The 19279-nt window shown below is 40.1% G+C and overlaps 1 protein-coding gene across 1 annotated transcript in view; it reads right to left on the bottom strand.

Annotated features, from left to right (window-relative positions):
* LOC125898586 (uncharacterized) overlaps positions 1-19279 on the bottom strand; it is a 164519-nt gene that overhangs the window by 121036 nt on the left and 24204 nt on the right. Inside the window, exon 2 of the mRNA XM_049592428.1 lies at positions 7086-7167. The gene's annotated coding sequence lies outside the window, so the exon portion shown is untranslated. The remainder of the gene's footprint in view (positions 1-7085; positions 7168-19279) is intronic.

Genomic DNA, 19279 nt, shown 5'->3' with positions numbered 1-19279 from the left:
TTTTCACTGACTTCCAAAACAACATACATGACTGTCCCCAAAACCTGATTCATTACCTTCCTACACAGACTTTATTGCTTTTTATATGACATCACCTCACTTTAAACGCAAATATGGGTCATAATAAGCTGCTTGCACAGTTGACCTGTATGGCCACTTTTTTTGGTGAGAGTGAGCTTTACTGAATGGTCAAAGCTGGTGCACATTTGTTGAATTGCTTGAAATTCTCACTAGTTACTGTAAAAACATCACATGATATAAGCACTGCCCTAAAATGTTCATGATTGTCCATCACTATGTTTATGTGTATCGACCAAGGTATGATTAAAGTTTAAATTACAACTGTGCAGCTTTCTCAAGTGGATATTTGACAGGTAAATAAAGTAGTGACACAATCTACACAGATTAAATGTGTCCCATAGAGATATGATTAGATGTCATATGACTCCACAAAAATGAAGTTTAAGGAAATGTGAGACATTGACCTTTATTTCTAATAAAAATAACGTAACAAATGTAAATGTAGGCAATGTCCTTCAGTAAGGGTTTAAGCTGAGACGCCATGAAATGCACTGAACCATACACTTTATGTTTTGCCTTCTCTGTGTCATTCGGTAAATAGCATGCCACGTGAAATATATTCTATAATATCAAGTAAAATTAGGAAAAAACAATATGATACTATGATAATTATGAGATCAAACAGGGAAGTCACCACTGCCTGAACTAAAAGGACTACTTGAGAAATCTGGGAGGCTATACTGAACAACAGCAGGCTACAGGCTTGGTGCCAGATTGCCATGGCTTCTCTCCTATCAACCCCCCAACTCCACCCCGCCCCCTCACTCCCACCGCCCACAACCACTGTTGCCCCCTTTCCTGCCTCCTAAGCTGAATGACAGGTGGCAGAAACCCGATCAGCACGGGCCTTCATCAAGGAAGCACTCCCATCTGAAACAGGCACGCTGCCCACTCGCCCACCCGAGGGCCACAGCACAGGGGCTTCTAAGGCTGGTAATGGTGTGTGTATGTGTATGTGTGCATAAATGAGGCAAGGGACGGGGGAGCTGGGCTACAATGGCCACAGAGGCATGGGAGGGAGAGGGGGGTGAGGGGGTATAATGGACTTTTTGGCTGAAGAACCGAGCAGCGGAGCTGGCACCGGGTGTCCAGGGCTCAAACGGGAAACGGGAGGCTGGCTCCCACAATAGTCAATGAGAGAGTCCCAGAGGGTCGTCCACAATAGCAGGGCAAACGGCTGCTGTCAACAATGACCTCCAAGGCCTCACTGCTTGAACTGAGATTCTCCCACCCTTCAGCACTTCCCTTTGAGCACTGTCATACAGCTAATGCAGGGATTATTATTAGGGACATGTATCTGGAACATGTGTGCATTTTGTCAGTGAAGTCCTGTCACTTGGATTTGCTTTTGAGCTCTGGCTACTGTGCTACAATATATGACCAGTTAACAGCAAGAGTCAAGAAGGAAACCCTGTTTGTTGAGTTTAAGCTGAAACAAAATATAATAACACATGTAAAGGGCCAAGAATTATTTCACAAATATCAACAAAAACTGATGTTATAAAGATTTTTACCACCACTCTATACTAGTGGCTACTGACAAACTCATCAGCACTTCATATTTATGATGCAAAGACATCTCTATGTACTAGACAACTATTTCCTGCCCTTACACACTAAATCAGATTTGAGAACCTATTGGCTATCACAAGTGCAGCGGAGCATCTTGGCGCGAAATTGGAAATCCACAGAGTAACACAGGCCTGTCCTTGTGCAACCCACTGTCCCTGTTCTTCATGAAAAAGTTTATTTGTCTAAAATAGCTCTACAAGCAATCACCCCATGGGCTGGAGTGATTGTAAGTGGAGGAGGGGCGGGTGGGGGGGAGGGGGAGGGGTCTCCAACCAGGAGGAGATTTAATTAGTGAAATCTCATTAAGTCTAACAAAATTAAGCGTAAAACAATCCTTGGTGGGGAATCGTGCTGGAGGTTTTGGGTGGGAAGAGGGAGGGCAGGAGTGGGGAACACTTAGGGGCTGAGAGGACATGGAGACTGGCTGTGCGATTAGTCTGGCCTATGTGTAGGAAGAGACAAATGGCTCTGTATAACCAGACCTCCTCTGGCAATCAGCTAGAGACAGCCATGTGTGTACAGATTCCCCATTGTCCTAGCTCTAACTTTGTCTACAACACCTTCCCAATATAAGGGCATGTACAGTATTTGACTACAAAGACTAAATTGGATTAAGAAGAATTTGACAAAAACAACACTTTCCATGAAGGGGTTGGTGTTACAAGAGTAGGGTAATGACAGAGTATGAAGAGTTTGAATCCTAAAGCCAGCTGGGAAATTGTTGTGGAACAGCCCTGACACCAGGCAAGAGCATCAGAATCAACACACGACACCAACATTTTTTAACATCCATTTTTTGTTTCTTTCTTTTTCTCTTCCTTTTAACAAGATGGCAGCTATGGCTTAGATTAGGAAAAGACTGTGGTTATGCCATATACACTATGCCTAAGGGTAAGTTAAGCTAAGACTACAGGAGTTTTGGGCCATTTAGCACTGATTCAACCCTCCTGAGAATCAGAGGAGAAATTTGGTCTGGCACCTTGGCTGATACCTGTGTTCAAGCTGTTCTCATGCACTGTTTATATATTTTCCTATGAAAAGCAATGCATCCAAAATTTGTACATATCTCACAAAATTGTGAACCAATATCGATATATATCCACTTTTTTCCCCACCTAATTTTAGTAATCATCAAGTCTCTTCTGTGGTGGATTTAACATCATATTACAATATGTATGCATACCCTTATAATGAGCAGATGGAGACCTAGAAATGCAATACTTAATCAATCAATCAATCAATCAATCAATCAATCAAATTTATCTATAAAGCCCAATATCACAAATCACAATTTGCCTCAGAGGGCTTTACAGCATACGACATCATTCTGCCCTTTGGTCCCTCACAGCAGATCAGGAAAAACTCCCCAAAACTTAACTTACTTAACAATGTATGTAATATTAATTCACTGTGCAAATTAAGGAAGAGAATGTTGGCTTATTCTGATAATTCATTCTAAAGCCAATATTGGCTGATATCAATGGCATACCGATATAATCGGCATGTTGGCCAATTCTTATATTTCATTTTAAAACCAATGATGTGCCAATATTATAGTGCATACCTCATCCTGAGCAGTCCAGTAAAGAGGCAGGTTGGGATGATGGATAGGTCACAAAATGAGACTTTCCCCACAAGACCGGTGTTCAGAACTGTGTGAACTGTGAGTGAACTTGGAGTCATTTTAAGGTACGTCCTCACCATGTTTCTTTTCACTTAACCTAACTACATTATTTTTACTTACCTAAACCTAACAATTAAATTTATATTAATTACGCAATTTTAAGTTAAGGACATAACAATATACGTGGGGCAGTAATTCGTAGTAGGGATGCACCGAATATTCGGTAACCGAATATATTCGGCCGAATATTGCAAAAAAACACATATTCAGTATTCGGTGGAATAAGTGAACAGCAAGGCCGAATAATAGCAGCTTGCTTTTATGATGCAATCAAACAGCGTGTGGTGACGGACGGAGTAAAATGTCGGCAGTGTGGCGATATTTCAAAATGTTGGAGAGTGATAGAAGAAAAGTGGTTTGCAAAGAATGTGTTCGTAACTGTTCTTTACTTGTCAGGGGAGGAGGGTGGCTGGTTGATTTTTATTTTATTTATTTATTTTATTTTGATCCCCCCTATGTTAATCACTTATTGATGCCGTTTCTGAAGTATGAATAAGTCAGTAAGTAATTTATTCCATTGAAATATCATTGATGTATTATAGAAAAGAGATTTATCTTTTTATAAATGACAAAAGGCACATCTGCCTCATTTTCGCTGTGGTATTGTGATTCTAATCAGAACCGTGATACTTTCACTGGTATCGTACCGTGGGTCTCAATTTTGGTACCGTGACAACACTAATCTGGAGGGGGTTCATCTGCAAAAACTAATGAAAAACTAAACAATGGCATTCAGCATTCGGTATTCGGTATTCGGCCAAGCATTTAATTTTATTCGGCTTCGGCCACAAATTTTCTTTTCAGTGCATCCCTAATTCATAGGATATCATATGAACAGTTGAGTGTACATTTTCGTAAGATATCATATGAACAGTTGTATGAGAATATGTTGCAATGTTCAGCCCAGATTATCTGGTAGTTCTCTGGTAATAATTTCAGACATGTTTGATATTTAGGATTTTATATTTGGATTACAATCATGATTACATAAGTAGTTGATGGTGTTGCCAAGCAATGGTAAACACTGGGGCCCTTGAGGCTATTGCTAGTTAGCATACTACTGTTGACAGATATTAAAACTGACTGTTAAAATCTCACTCTCAGTTTTGTCGTCCACACTCATTTAGCCTTCTGCTTTTTTTCTTACTGAAAAGCATTGTTAACATTGCAGCAAGTTGTTGCACCACATCAGCCTCTGTTTCACTTACAACTGCTTCCCTATGAAATCATGTGAGAGAGTTCACTTCAGTGGCTTCTTCTGGCACAATAATCTTAATACTATCCTGTTAGTGTGTCATTATTTTCAAATCTTGTTTTGTGTACATTTTTGATTTTAGGGAGAAAAACATCTGTGTAGTTTCTCCTTATGTGCTTGATGCAACCTGATTTTAAAATCTGAGGATATTAAAACTCCTGTAGTCTGAGTCCAGTTTTGGGCAACTAAAACACTTGGTGATGCTCAGGGAAAGATCGTAGCTCTTCTTAATAAGCACTAATGTTAATTGCAGGTTTGCTACGAGGTGCAAACTCGAGTCTGTGTGAAAGTCAGATGCACCACACATCATCCACCTACCACCCCAACCTCCAAATTGGTACTTTCCGCCTTGCTGCATAAGGGACACAGTACTTCAAATGTTGCTACAGAGTGTTGCACTTGATGAAAACTATGAGGTGCAGAATCATCCATCATGGATCCTATGTTCCAATTCCTAAATCTTAAGAATACAGAGCTGTGTCAAAAGTGTAACATCCATTCCTCAACACTGTGTATGTCAAGATTCCCTTGAGAAATAAGTATTTAATCTACAGTTGATCCTGTGAAGCTAACCAGCACTATGAGACTGTTTTTACTGGGTAGCTGCAGATACTGATGAATATAGAAGCACCGTTTGCTAGAGGTTTTTACATATCCAAAGTTTTAGACACGATCCAACACTGAACTGTGAAAAAACCCACACCTGAAGAGCATCAATTATGTTATTTTTAAGACAAAGAGACCCGAGATCAGTCAGTTCCGACCCAGTGATGGTTAGACCAAATTCAAAATGCAGCTGGCTCAAAAAGACCAAAACAGCGAAAGAACGAGAAACACTGATGACAGCTTAATGCTACAAGAGAAAACACATTTTTCTCCTGCAATGATTATGATTCACACGTGGATAATCCAAATCATCCAGTTATCTGACAAAATGACACAGAGACTCAAGACACACCTGATGAAACTGGACATAATATGGGCCGAGGCCAACTTGGGTTCCAGGTTGAATTACTAGTAACCCAGTGGGCTCCTTAAGACCTCTGTGCTGCAAAAATGGTTGTGGCTCGCTGAGTAATAAAGCAAAGATAGAAAATATTGCAATATCTTGTGTGCTGTAAAGTGGTTTGAAAAAATGAAATCAGAATAGGCCAAAATCGGAATCGGCCATCCAAACGCCCTGCAAATCGGAAATCGGTATCGGCCCAAAAAATTGTAATCGGTGAAAGTCTAGCACAAACACCAGTAGTTTCAATAGTAGCTCTGCATCTTACGAAAAGAACCATGAACATTCATGGAGTAATCAACTTGTCTGACACATCAAGCTCATTTGTTTGTAATTTGCTTATTTACCTGTCTTCATATGTTCTTCCAATATGAACACAACATTACCATGAAACATCCACTTATCAAGCCAGATAAACCAAACCTGCACTGATATCACTGCATCAGTGCCTATAATTTACTTCAAAGCAAAACACCACACGGTTACCTCACTGCCTCAGTGACTCAACAGCAAACTCCACCTCACTGAGTGGTTTTGTGGGAACAACTCAAGTTCCAGTCATGGGCATCTGCAAACCATTTGGGCATTTGAACATTAAGGGCTCATTCTGTCATGGCAGTACAATACAGATCCATTCCAAAGCAACATTGAAGACAGACAATTGCTTGTTAGAAACCAGTTTACTGCTTTACTCATCTCTGGAAGCACCAGGTATTGGAAATTAAAGGTTGCCAGCATTCATTTGGGCGTATTTACATTTGCTTTTTGGTGCCATTGCCTCACCATTTCTTGTGAGGCAATGGCACCATTACCACAGACAAGCAGACATGTTCAGTGTTTGAGGTCCCTTTTTCTGGTCTTATGGGCTTGTTCAGAAATTTGTGGAAAACACAATCAAGGCTGATCATTTAAAGCATTAACTCTACAGTATAAGTCATGGGTCATCCTTATAGAACACAGCACTAACATCCCAAATTCCCATCAGGTCACATTCATTTTCATCCTGGCCCAAGATGCAAATAGTGTGTTTGTTTGAAAAATGAATCATCAGTCATTAAAAAAAACCCCAAAGGTATAGACAAAAGTTGCAGCAAGAACTAAGCAACAGAAATCGAAATTCTCATTTACCGGTTGAAGAAATGTTGAAAGAATATGCTCAAGTGATTGAAATGATTGTTTGGTTTCAACTGGCTTAAGTGAACTGCAGCAAGGTAATCGTTAGCCGTGTGCTCTGGCATGGCAACGTGTTTATAGCATGAATTACATTTGACTGCGTGCTCTTAAATTAAATCTGACTGGTGCTGGCCTCTGAAAAAAACAGATTAGCTCTGCCAGATATGTTGTTACTGAAAGTCACAATGAACATTCTGTTCATGAAACACATACTTGACAATTACCCACAGTTTTTGTTAATGACACTAAACAAGCACAAGTTATTACAACCTGGCTATATTATAAGGTCTATAGGAAGGCGACTGACAACTTACAGTTGGCTTGCCCACAGCAACGCAGCAGGTTTCAATGTTGTTCTCTGCTCTGTGGCCCGATATCCAACTCTCCACACAAAGCCTGTTGACAGACGACATTTAGGCTATGCAACTTAATGAGGTCATCATTAGTACTGAAAAGGACATTAAAATGGTGACATGCAGAAAATCTGTGAAAATTTTTTTTAAATGATATCCATGAAAGCAGAGATGCAGCATATCGTCTAGTTTTTACTGCTAGGATAGAAAGTCACTATATTCACCTGATATAACATCTTACAGTCACAAGTCCACTGATAGTCTCTGAGGCATCAGTATCAGTGGTGAAGCAGAGGCTATGTTCAATGAATCAGTCTGCTTCACATGCCACAAATGATATGTTTAAAGGAGCTATTCTATATTTTTCCTAAAGACAACAAATCACAAGAAAAGACCAAAAACAACAATGTGTTAGTGCACCTGTCAATTCTCCTAATCTGTCTGTAGCTCTCAGCCCCAAGACAACTGCTTATTAGTGAAGACACAAATGTTTCAGACTTCACACAAATATTTAGTAGAATATTCCATTTTTTAAAATGCTTGCCAATTTCCTAAAACAGCTTGGCACAGTAGTTTTTTTTTTTTTTTTATCAAATGTTACTCAAACAGTAGGAAAGGGTGCTTTCCTGGGGACTATTTTCAGCAGCGCATTAATCCACATTTGGTTCTCTAGTGACTATTTGGGGCAGCAGGTTGGTGTATGTGGGATTGAGTCAAAATAAACCACAGTGTGTGTGTTCAGGGTAATAAAGGAGCATAGAAGCCAGTGCAACAGTGTGGCTCATTGATGTGTTCTAATAGTTAGAATAGTTTTTTGGACAACAATTGAGCTCTGTGGCACAGAGGAATAAAATCAGGCTTTGACACACACACATACACACACACACACACACACAATAGGCTACTTGTGAGCATTTGATAAAATTAGAGTTTAGAGAATAACACCAGCCTTATTCTTTAATAAAATGTACTTGTGGGGCAGTAAACATCCTGTGTAGTGGAGACTGAATGCCAATCATGAAGCAGAAACTGATATAACTTGAATTCAATGCCATTTAAAGATTTTCTTAGATTTTAGGAATATAGATGCTGTTTGCAATACTCACAATGTTGTCACTGTCTTCTCCACCTCCGTGTGCATGTGTGTGACAACCATGTGTTGTATTCAGCTAGCATTAAAATGAAAGTTAGTGGTGTAGTGAGAAGAAAGATCAAAAATAAGATTTAGTGTTGACAGATTGTTAATAGATTGGTAAATTAATTTTTGTTCTCTTTGCTACATACTGAACCTTCCATTGTAATGGCCATGTGTCCCACATTTTGTTGATTGGCTAACAGATGTTTACATCTTTTCTTGAAATATTAATGATTAAATAAAATTTCTGATTCAGAGTTTCTACTAAAATCTACCAAGTAGTTCTTTTTGGCCTGCTTGAGGTAATGTTAGGTTTTAATGTATTGGGTGAGGTTATTTTAATTCAAAAACACTTGTTATCATAAGTAATAAGTATAATAGTAAGTAATAAGTATCATCAATGACATTACGAGCTAGATAAAAAAAATTAAAATTAAAATTAAAAAAAAAAAACATTCGGTAGAATTCTGCAGATTTTCATTTTGGAGACAGCAGATTCTGTTTGAGCCATTTACACACTATTCCAGTTGTGGTGTGTTATTTAATGGTGTTATATTACAGTTTGCCTACTACATGTTACTGACACACAAATTCCTGTTAGTGGTTGAATGTATCCTCATCACAATGTTATATAGTATTTGCATCTTGTTTTGCACTACATCATTCCCACCCACTATGATAACATGTTACTTCCCAGTTTGATTGCCGATATCTAGGGACATACCAAAAGCAAAAGGCTAAGCAAAACAAGAGGTCAGATAACTGCACAGGTTTTGAACATTTAAGCCAATAAATGCTATTCCTCAGAAGACTGTAAAGAAGAAGCTCTGGAAAAAAAGCTAGTGAGCAGATTGTAACATTTAAGAAACTGCTGTTTTCAAGGTCAAGAATTAACTTTCATACCACCACCCATCCATCCATTATTCAAAATGACGTGTCCATTGCATTGTCAAACTTTGGTTGAAGGCTGAATTTTAAAAAAACAGCTCTGAAAAATCGTCAGTAAATTAATCTCAACTCGGATTGGTTGAGTACTTAAAGGTTTGTGGTACATTTTAATATCAGAGTTTGTATATAAATGGCCAGAAACTGAATTTAACTTCAACTAATGTCATTAACGTCTATCACTTTTATGCCATGCCACTCCCCATCACTGCAAACAAAGTGCTCCTGATTATATTTTTCAATGACATAGGTGAAAACAAGGAGGTCAAAGAGCCACTGTGACTCAAATTCCTTCGAGCAATTGACTGGCTTGCCCTGTCTGAGCCACACGGGGCATAGCGCAGAAGAGAGTTATGGCGCACATGCAAAAGATTTAAGTTCAATCAAGCATTCAGGGCTGGACACCTGATCTTTCGCTTAAAGCTCCTCCAGAACAGTGGGAGTGTGGTCGGGCCTCACAGCAGGCCACTACCTCCAGCAATCTGCTAACACAGAGCCTCTGAAGGGTTGGTATTTATCCAGTCCTGCACAGCTCAGTGGGGACTACTGTGTGTGTGGTAGGTACTACCAGAGGCCCCAAGTGGATGGGAGGGGGGTTGGAATGAAAGCTGTGGAGATTTAGGAAGGAGAGACGAAACATTTCTTCTTTTTCAGAGTTTTATCAGTCTCCCTTGAGGTGGAGCAAGTGAGAAAACAATAAAAAGTTAATACTCTATCCCACTGACATGCACATTTTGAGGAAACTCAATTAGGAGTGTTTACATCATCTGAGATGTCGCAAATAAAGTGGTTCATTGAGCATGGAATAGATAAATATCCGAAGACTGTGAGAAAATTGCAGAACCATTGTTTGAAGATTTCTGAAGAATTAGTGATATACAAGTCGCTGTTGCTCGTTGGTTTCGGCCATTTTTCACACTCTCTACTGAAAACTAGAAGAAGGAATGTGCCTGATGATTTTAATACACTTATTAACAGGAGCTATGATACATGTGGAATGTATTTGATGTCAAGAGGTTTTAGAAAACCAACTTTGATTGAAATTGTCATTTATTAAACAAATTATCCAATCTAATATACCTCACACTTTCTTTTCATTACCATATTCTCAGTTCAACTCCTCCTATCATACTATAATGAACATTCTTTATTTAGAGGGAATCCAGCTATAGTATTGGTTGAACCTGGCTTTATTTCCACTAGGCTCTTTCATTACAATAAAAGATTTGGAGCTCAACCTCTGAAACAAAATAGGGAATGTTAATGATAGTAAAGACAAGCCCAAAGCCCAAGAAAAGGAGAAAGTGTTTAGGATGTAGCTTGAGTTTCCCTGCCAAACAGCCCCCTCAGACCATGGGAGATTTGGGTGAGAGCATTTCTTAGGTTTCTTTCAGCCACAAAGAAAACATTTTAGCCTCTCGGTAATCCTTCCCGAAGCCCTCCCTAAGCTCAAAGGGCCCTTCCTCCCTCGGTCATCCCTCCAGCCCCGTCTGGGATCCTAGAGGAGCGTCTCCGTATACTGAAGCACCACCATCTCCCCATGACCCCTCTGGGACCCGGCTGACCTTCCTGTTGACGTCAAAGTAAACCAGAGTGGGAGCCGGTGCAGCGAGGGGCTCCACCCAGGGGGCTGGAGGTCTAATCACTGTTTTCCTCACAAAAGCCACAGAGGAAACATTAGCATTCCTGAATCTGCCCAACATTACTCACACTGCAGCCTCCACATGTGCATACAGGTACACATATACAGCCAATGGTAAGTAACGCAGTCAGTTTACTTACTATTTCCATCCTCTGCTACCGTAATACTTCTACTCCACTAAGAAGCAAATAATGTACTTTTTACTCCCTTACATTAATCTGACAGCTATAGTTACTATGCAGATTAAGAATTTACATGCAACATTTAACCATCCTCTAAACATGAAGTATTGTTACAGACCAATTCAGTTCCATGTCGGCTTTATTGTCCCAACAGAGGACATTCTTTTTGCTGCAAGACACCAAAAAGCAAACAAACAAAAAAAACATACATACACAATATCACAACAGACATAATTAAAAGTGCTGGTATCATAAATCCAATAAAGTGTGCAATAAGAAGTTCATGTGGGCCCCTGCTTTTGGCCACAGACAGAGCTCCCAACTGATAGACGTACCCAACAGTATATTATCATTTATAGAGCTTAAATCAGGGGCATCAAACTGACGACCCACAGGCCAGAACTGGCCCGCCAAAGGGTCCAATCAGGCCCTCCTGAATGATTTTGCACACCTAATAACAATGCACTTATGAAGGCTGAGACATGCCAGATTTCAGGAAGTTAAACAGTGAGTAGCCTACTTCATGTAAAATGCTACTTCACAGGCTTTTCATCCTGACCACAGGACAGTTCTCTAAAACAGTAAATACTTATCTTTTGCAAAATACTGTTAGTCAGCAACTTCAGTACTAAAGAATCTGTATCAGACCTCTATCTTAAAGCAATATTGGTGGAGCCCTGTTGCTGAGGCACTGCAAAAACATTAATTTTGCAAATCGTTTGTAAAGGAGGGTTTATAGTTGTGCCTACACCATGGCCTACGCTGTAGCCTACGCACACAGTGTTGCCACCTCCTCAGTAAGGAAAGTAACTATTGGCTGTCCTAAAAGTCGTTAGAAGTCACTAAATGACATCATCACCAAATTTGCATAATTGGCCATGTGCATGTAATTGTAATGGCTGCTGTAGGAGAGAGGAATAATGTCATGGTAGAGACAACAAGTGAGTAAAAAACACCCTGAATATGTTTAGAACTACAAATGAACTTTCTTTCAGTGATTTATTTTAGACAAAGAAAGTTTTACATTTACATCCCGCCCTGACTGTAAATGTGATTCATCTGTATTTGTCTGTACGTGGTGGGCTGAACATCTCCTGCTCTGACTGCAGCTGGGAGGGACTGCTGTGCGAGGACTGGGCCACCTGTGAGTGCTTTGGGACGGGGAGGGGCCCACAGCAGCACCCTTTGCTCGTTGAGAATACTAAGAACGATAAGTGTTTTCACGTTAGAGTCTCCAGAAGTCTCCAATAACACTAGGCTGTAATAACTTGTGTCGCTAGTCACTTCTGTGAAAAAGAGTTGCTAGAGGGGTCTGGAAACTCGCTGTCGTGAGCAGTTACACTTGTGCATGTAGTGCCTGTGTCGCTCTGCAATTACACCTCCAAAACTCCAGCTGGTGGTGGAGTTTCTGCAGGGTATACGCAGGAATCCTGAGGTTAATTTCAATATCTTTTTAAGACTTTTTTAAGACCTTCCAAAGTAACCTTAAGACCTCATCGCCACTTCAAGTTGTCGTTAGCAGCAACGCATCTTTAACTTACTTAACAGTTGTAGTTTGCAATTAAATCTATGGAGCACAAACATACAACAGAACTCAGACAAGATGAGAAGGATTTTTTATTGTCTTTTGCTCCTCTGTTTGGCGCCAGGATGTGCACTGTCGTGTGATGTCGCACAGGTATGTGCATGGCCCCGAGTGACAGTCCGAGTGTGCACACCTACACATCGTTTGTTTGTAATAGTCGCGAGGAGGAAAATAAATCATGGATAGCCTACTTTTTGTCAAAGCTTGAATGCCAAGAAAATTTAATACTTCATAAATCACGATTAAGACTTTTTAATACTTTTTAAGGGCCTTCATTTTCCGACATTTGATTTATCAACTTTTAATACTTTTAAGACTGCACGGACACCCTGTTCTGTTACATGATTTAAATTTGGATAGATTCAAAACACACCTAAAACACACATTAAACATGGCTTAATAGCTACAATTTCAAACACAAGTACACAAATCAGCTTCATCATAACTCGGAAAATTCACAGACAAATCACTTGTCTTTTGCTGAACACATTTTCTTCACAAATATAACATGCTAACGTTATTTGCACACGCCTATGGCAGCTTACATTGTATAAATTAGCCTAGCCGCTAGCGGATTTTCCTCTACTCATGGCTAGGAAGAGCAGTAGCGTTTAACAAAGGTAACATTACAAAATCTGATGCCATTACAGCTCAAAAGATACTAAACACGTTTTCCCCACAAATACAACATGCTAATGTTATTAGCACACGCCTATGACATTTCACATTGTATACAGTTTTCCTCTACTCATATCAAGCCAGGATTAATCGCACACAGGACTTAAAATGGCATTTGCCAGGGCATTATTGTCTTTGTAATTTAATATATTTGTGACATAAATGTAAATAAAAGCTTCGTTTCCACTGAGGGAAATGGTTTTCAGCTCACAAAAGAGACAGGAGGTCTGCAGTTACATTTCTGGGGTGGTGTACATCAGGCTATGGTGGCTACATGTCTACACAAAGTCTCCGCTAAGGTACAGTGTTGATTCGACGCAGAAGTATAAATTCGCCTTAAGGCAGGGGATAACTTCCTGCTTCCTCAACAGCTTCCACTTTAGTTTGATGTGGTGATGCCAGCATTACTACAAAGGAGTGAAAATGTATGCACATGTGAGTAGTAGACTGACTGAATGTGGAAAAATGTATTTATCCTAAGACATCTTGGGCTGTTCATTATCTGTTTCACAAAAGCATACACATTTTCAGAATGTATTTCTTTACACTAAAAGAAAGGGGAAAATTTGAAGGTTTTGTTGCTTATAGGTTATTCTGCAATGGTTTTACTGGTCTAGCCCACTTGAGATCAAATTGGGCTGAACTAAAATGAGTTTAACACCCCTGGCTCAAATAATTAGCCATTTAGTCAATTAGCTCGTCAACACAATATTTATCAGCAGCTATTTAGATAACTGATGAATAGTTCTGAGAAATAGTGATGGGCATTTTTAACAAATCTTTTTCTCTCTATTTTGTTTTTGGCATTTTACCTTTAGCCTATTTGTTAGCAGACAGGATTAGGTTGAGCTGTATGCACTGAAACCACTGAACGTATTAGAATGCCCATTTTCAACTATTTTGTGAGTCTTTGTGTATGTCATCATCAAATGTGGTGCTGGTGGCACCTATTGTAGCGGGAACTACTACAGTATTACAGTACAGTAATATTCAAAAGTAGTTTTGAATATTTATGCAGGTGTTGAAACTTAATAGTTGAGGCAGAGTTTGAAGATGGGTGAGGTCCAAGAAAGAGGGTAAGAAGTAGGGGGTAGGAAGTAGGGAAAGGGCCGTTGCCCCTCCACTTTTTGCCTCTGGCCCACATTTGCATTGTGTTGTGGATGTATTGCAGCTCGAGTGATCCAATCACAAGATGGTCTTCAGTTGCTACAAAAAAATCATTATTTGCAGCCCTAAAAATTATTTCCATGCCAACTATCTGAAACATGTAAATGCTCCTTACACATACCAGCATATATCAATATGAAAGGGTCATCTTGCTTTATGAGAACCTTTGGTTCTGATACTTGTACTAAGTAGACTGAGCTGATACTGTGCTTTCACTTAAATTTTGAATGTAAGGCCTTTAATACAGTATATTTTATATGACAGTATTTCTGCTTTTACTTAAGTCATGTATCTGAGGACTTCTATCACAGCTTCTGAGTCCTAAAAAGGCAATGTCCACAATACTGATAATCCTGATACACACATCCACGGTCAGTGAAATCGGGGAAAAACTGAATACCCGTCATCCACCCAAATTAGCATGTATATGCAGGTTTATTAAATGTAGGGAAACCCATTAAAAATAGTCAGTAGAGTGCTTTTCCATTGCCAGTGGACTAGTGCTGTGCAAAGCGCTCTGCAGCAGACAAGTATGCCTTTCGGTGTGATTTAGATTTTCTAGTGTTTCACGTTCAATGTCACGGATGAGCTGGAAAAAAGGTTGGTAAACAGTACAAAGCAGCATGGAGGCCAGTGAAAACTGTATGGTAGTTATTGTTCTTACTTATTCAGTCTCTCTCTTGGTGGAGACGAAATATGGATCAATGTTTGAGCACTGCTTGGATGAAGACAGATATATTTTGTGACAGTCTGTCATTGCATTGCGCTGACAAAGGGCCTAAAATAAGTACATCCACCCCGGTGTTGTATTTTCGTAACTGCCGATCGAGCCGATCAATACCTTTCACTATTGCAGAGTCATCTGACCCAAGAGTGAATGCCAATTGTAAAGACAAAAGCCAGATGTTAGCGGTGTTGTTTTGTTTTTTCTGTCCAGTGGGAAAGGGCTTAACAGTGGGAGGATGAGACCTTGCTCCTGGGTTACATTTCACCATTATTATGGCTGAAGGAATTGGACAGAGAGTACTACTCCCCAGACGAGTTGTGCTTCTTGTGAAATGATTGTTTTATTGTTGCACTGTGTACAACATTTGCTCATATCAATAATGGGATACGCTCCGATGCATCAGGGAAACCCTGCGAGAGAATCTAGCCTCATTTGACTCATTTGATTTCACTGCTCGCATTTGTGGCAAAGCAGATTTGGAGAAGACACAGGCATGATTAAATATTCACAACTTCCTGCCTAAACTTTCTCTCTGATCATATGGAGGCTGTGTACAGCGGAGGGAAAACTCCAGATGGACATCTTTAAGATTCCCAAATCCTCTTCTTTTCGCTAGCACGAGTTTTGGGGTCAAGGTGTGAAGGGAGGACCAAAAGACCCGTTTCCCACAATCCCTCAGCAGCTATAGCCCCCCAGCTGTTCAAGGGCTTCCATAACAACAGCTGCGCAGAGGTTTAGTGGTTCATGTTGCTATGACAACAGCAGGATCAATTGGCATGCACAGACTCTGGGCTAATAGCAAAAGTGACATTATACCATAATTTCGTTTCAATAAAACACAGGCAGGTTTTTTACTGCACTGAGATTCAGGGGGACATAAAAAAGAGGCAAATAATTAATTTTGCATGATAATGCCCGTGGCTCGTGCGCCCAGAACTCGCAGGAATCTCCCACGCATAGTGACAACCAACCCAGCAACCTCACACTTCAAAATCATTCTCTGGCATTGAAGATTAAGTCAGTACAGAGTGTGATTGTTTCCGAGCTCATACAATAGAAGCTAAATAAGTCCTCATGCCCGGCAGCTGTATGTGCCACAGATCACTGACCGGCAGGATGTGCAACAATCAGAAATATTTCTGTTCTCCTGACAAACAGGATATCGGGTCACTTGGCCACCTTAACAGTGAGGAGTCAGACACTATGGGGGCTGGGGTTTACACTATTGTACAGGGCCACGATGAACCAGTCTCAGCTGAGATTAACATGTAGAACAATAGAATCTCAACCTCAGGTAACGCATCACAAGCAGGAAATGATTTACAATCCTCTTATTATCAAAAACTTGCATTTAACAGTTAGTCAGAGCTAAGTTGCCTTAGGTCTCATCTGACCAGCCAAACTTCAACCATTTGAGGCTAATTCCAGGGAATTATAAGGGGCTCACAATGACAATGGCAGGTATTCCCACAGGAGTAACCAGAGCCGGGGCGGCGTCAGCACGGGTTTAAGCCCAACATTTAACGAGCATGCAGCTAATACAGGCAGCTGTGCCAGACAAAACACAGCACAAATATACACATTTAGTCTACACACACACACACACACACACACACACACACACACACACACACACACACAGCAATATGAGCACTTTATCCAGCTGCAAGACACACTATATTAAACGTCCAGCATGACACAATGGCACAATGTTCTCTAACTTTGTGTCTCTGCCACTAATCAACTCTTGGCTGATATTTGACATTGATTATTCCTCCCTGTCTCACAGAATATGATAGCCCCTTGTGAACAGTGGGGGGAAAGCCAAACAGGAATCCACTGCTAAAAATACCCACATCGTGATGAGTCAGGATGGATTGAGCAAACAAAAAGAGACCAGTCTAATTTCCTCCAGTCTGGGCTTTCGATAAAGACTTTAAGAAAAGAAGTTCCAATCCTCAGTGCCACCAGTGGATTCCTCTATTTAATGAATCCAGCTGCATCAAGAAGGAAGAAAAAAATGTGCAGACTAGTGGGATAAAAAGAGATTATCTAAATGGAGGCTAATGATGTGAAAAATGATCACAGACTTAAAGAGAATAAAGGTACGGGAACATAAAAGTGTTTTGTACTGATGTTTGGGGGTATTCAATGACAGTGAATTACTATAAGCCGAGTGACCAAATCTACCTCCTCTACATCTAATGGGCAATATTATGGATGTAGGCTATACATAGGCTATACACGCACAACATACTTCACACAATCATGTGTATGGAGGCCCAAAACCAACATAAATTAGTAAAACGTTAACAGATAAGTCAAAAATATTCATTATATTATATGTCTACTATTGCTAGGTAAATCATTTCAATGATGAATAAAAATAAATATAAAGGTATTTTTCATCTCCAAACACTAAATAAAATATCAATTAAAGCTTTTTTATTTACTTGCCTTACCTCCAATCAGTTGATAAAATCAATTAAAATGTATTCTAAATAGGGCTGCCACTAACGATTATTTTCATTGTCTACTAATCTGTCGATTATTTCTTCGATTAGTCGACTAATCATTTCATCGAAAAATGTGTTAAAATGTTGAAAAATGTCGGTCTGTCTCGTCCAAACCCCAAAATTAGGTCATCTAATGTCTTGTTTCGTACTCACGCCAAAGGGTTTTAGTTCACTGTCACAGGAGAGTGTGTAAAGCTGCCAATATCTGAACGTAAGAAGCTGCAGTAAGAGTATTTTGGGGCACTTTTATAGTGCTTTTCTATGAAAAATTACTCAAACCGATTAGTCGACTACTAAAATAGTCCCCGATTATTTTAATAGTTGATTAGTCATCGATTAGTCGACTAATCGTGGCAGCCCTAATTCTAAATAATTTACAAAATTTTTGTTAGCTTGCCCGCTAAAATGCTTCAAGGCTCTCTAAGTCTTCCTAAGCTTGAAAAGTTTTTGTCACATACAGCAAACATCTCCTCACAATCCGCTAGCTACATGTCCTCTGAATATGCTGTGAAAAAGTCTGGTCTCTGTAGGCAGCCCAGGCTCCGCAAATGGCAACAAAAACATTTGTGTCCAGGCTGCACCAACCAGCCAGAGCGAGACCAGCGAAAGCAAGCACACACACATGAACGCGGTGCCTATGTCTCACGGTCTCTTGCAAGCGCGTACACGTGAACGCAGTGCCCAAAGAAGCAATTACAGCTACAGGCTACAATGAGGCTAAAAGGAGAGCTAGCTCCATTGTGTTTGATAACATTGTTGAACGTAAACAGAAGTGAAGTGTTTTTGTTGCCATTTGCGGAGCCTGGGCTGCCTACAGACACCGGACTTTTTCACAGCATATTCAGAGCACATGTAGCTAGCGGATCGTGAGGAGATGTTTGCTGTATGTGACAAAAACTTTCCAAGCTTAGGAAGACTTAGAGAGCCTTTAAGCTAAGCTACTGATATGAGAATTTACTGCAGTGTGTGCAGTATAATTATGATTGACACTATCTATTGGCTTTTGTACTTATATGAAGGAAGTTATATGTAGAAAAGCAACACACTGAAAAAGCTTTTGTTTGTCTTGTGTGTGTGCGCGTGTGTGTGTGTGTGTGTGTGTGTGTGTGTGTTCAGATAAGCTAGCTAGGAAAAAAAAAAAGAAGCTCCACACAGTCTCTTCATTGCTTATAGGCGGATGTTAAAAATCAAGTGAGCAAGTGAAAGATAAAGAGAAGAATAAAAAATCTCCAACATGATGGTTATGGGGTTCAACACATGTAGTTCATCATTGATACGTCAAGTTAAGCCATTATTTATTTCTCGTAAGTGGAAATCAAGGCCCCAGCAACAGCACTGGGCTTTGAGGCCAATTTTACATAGTGGCCAGAAGTGCAATTACACCGTCAGGGTCCAACACGTGATGCCATGGGGCCCAAAAAAACTTTTTCCCATAGCCTGACAACTTGAAAGAGATAAACTGGAAGTTAGCCATTCAGCTGGTGGAAGTTAGCCACTCAGCCACACTTGGCTGCGCCTGGCTGCATTAGGTCACTGTACGTCTCTAGCGCGCCTTCTCTTTGGGCCCCGTATTGCAGA

The sequence above is a fragment of the Epinephelus fuscoguttatus genome, linkage group LG12 (assembly GCF_011397635.1).
Source record: "Epinephelus fuscoguttatus linkage group LG12, E.fuscoguttatus.final_Chr_v1".
Classification (NCBI taxonomy): Eukaryota; Metazoa; Chordata; class Actinopteri; order Perciformes; family Serranidae; genus Epinephelus; species Epinephelus fuscoguttatus.
The sequence above is the reverse complement of the archived record's forward strand: the minus strand, read 5'-3'. Positions and strand labels throughout refer to the sequence as shown.